Source organism: Penaeus japonicus, unplaced genomic scaffold (assembly GCF_977035675.1).
Source record: "Penaeus japonicus unplaced genomic scaffold, GWHDUDI00000001_assembly GWHDUDI00000019, whole genome shotgun sequence".
In the NCBI taxonomy this organism is placed as follows: domain Eukaryota; kingdom Metazoa; phylum Arthropoda; class Malacostraca; order Decapoda; family Penaeidae; genus Penaeus; species Penaeus japonicus.
In genome coordinates, this window is record NW_028234421.1 from 18,961,762 (window position 1) to 18,963,892 (window position 2,131).

Below are 2,131 nucleotides of genomic sequence, written 5' to 3' on the forward strand. Positions count from 1 at the left end.
CAGCAACATTCCTCCATCCTCAGGATCAAACATTACGCCATGCGAACAGTCTTTTCCGATGTTTAGGGAAATTTCAAGAGTTTTTCTTTTCAGTTTAGATACATGGTTCATATACTTTATCCGTAGACACTTTTCTTAGCCATTTGGTAAATCGATCAAAATAGTCATAAAATAAAGAGTTTTAATGGAGCCCAAAGTACGTATCTATATTACATATGGGTTGCTCTGGGGACGGCATACAAACAAACATCTTCTTGTGTGTTCATAATAGGAAGTGGATGAGTTTCACTGTATCGTTTTGCAGATGCACTTGCAAAATGCAGTGATAAATAATTACTTGGGGACGGCGACGTGAACTAACGTACCATTACTTAATCAAGAATTGGATTCGAAGATAATTCATCCTTGGTAGATATTTTTTTCTTACAGACTGCAGCTAATATACAATGGATGTGTGTAATTATACCAGACTTGTTGATAGATTTAAAAGCACGTGTGTGTAGACTCAGGTTTCGTAAATAATTACGAAATGCTAAAGCCATCCATCTAGAACAATAATGAATAGTAAATAAACAGTAAAAGAGAGATCAAGCAAAAGACCTTCGGTATATTCGTTTATTTTCATTCGTTATTTTCTGTACAATTCGTTCAACATGAATCCCTCACCTGGCGGAAATCATCACCCATCTGTTACCTTTATCACCCATCTGTTATCTTCATCATCCACCTGTTACCTTCATCACCCACCTGTTACCTCCATCACCCACCTGTTACCTTCATCACCCACCTGTTACCTTCATCACCCACCTGTTACCTTTATCACCCATCTGTTACCTTCATCATCCACCTGTTATCTTCATCACCCACCTGTTACCTTCATCACCCACCTGTTACCTTCATCACCCACCTGTTATCTTCATCACCCACCTGTTACCTCCATCACCCACCTGTTATCTTCATCACCCACCTGTTACCTTCATCACCCACCTGTTACCTTCATCACCCACCTGTTACCTCCATCACCCACCTGTTATCTTCATCACCCACCTGTTACCTTCATCACCCACCTGTTACCTTCATCACCCACCTGTTACCTCCATCACCCATCTGTTACCTTCATCATCCACCTGTTATCTTCATCACCCACCTGTTACCTCCATCACCCACCTGTTACCTTCATCACCCACCTGTTACCTTCATCACCCACCTGTTACCTTCATCACCCACCTGTTACCTCCATCACCCACCTGTTATCTTCATCACCCACCTGTTATCTTCATCACCCACCTGTTACCTTCATCACCCACCTGTTACCTCCATCACCCACCTGTTATCTTCATCACCCACCTGTTATCTTCATCACCCACCTGTTACCTTCATCACCCACCTGTTACCTTCATCACCCACCTGTTACCTTCATCACCCACCTGTTACCTTCATCACCCACCTGTTACCTTCATCACCCACCTGTTACCTTCATCACCCACCTGTTACCTTCATCACCCACCTGTTACCTTCATCACCCACCTGTTACCTCCATCACCCACCTGTTATCTTCATCACCCACCTGTTATCTTCATCACCCACCTGTTACCTTCATCACCCACCTGTTACCTCCATCACCCACCTGTTATCTTCATCACCCACCTGTTATCTTCATCACCCACCTGTTACCTTCATCACCCACCTGTTACCTTCATCACCCACCTGTTACCTTCATCACCCACCTGTTACCTTCATCACCCACCTGTTACCTTCATCACCCACCTGTTACCTTCATCACCCACCTGTCACCTTCATCACCAACCTGTCCCATCATCACCAACCTGCAACCTTCATCACCAACCTGTCCCATCATCACCAACCTGCAACCTTCATCACCCACCTGTTACCTTCATCACCCATCTGTTACCTTTATCACCCACCTGTTACCTTCATCACCCATCTGTTACCTTTATCACCCACCTGTTACCTTCATCACCAATCTGTCCCATCATCACCAATCTGTCCCCATCATCACCAACCTGCAACCTTCATCACCCACCTGTTACCTTCATCACCCATCTGTTACCTTTATCACCCACCTGTTACCTTCATCACCCATCTGTTACCTTTATCACCCACCTGTCAC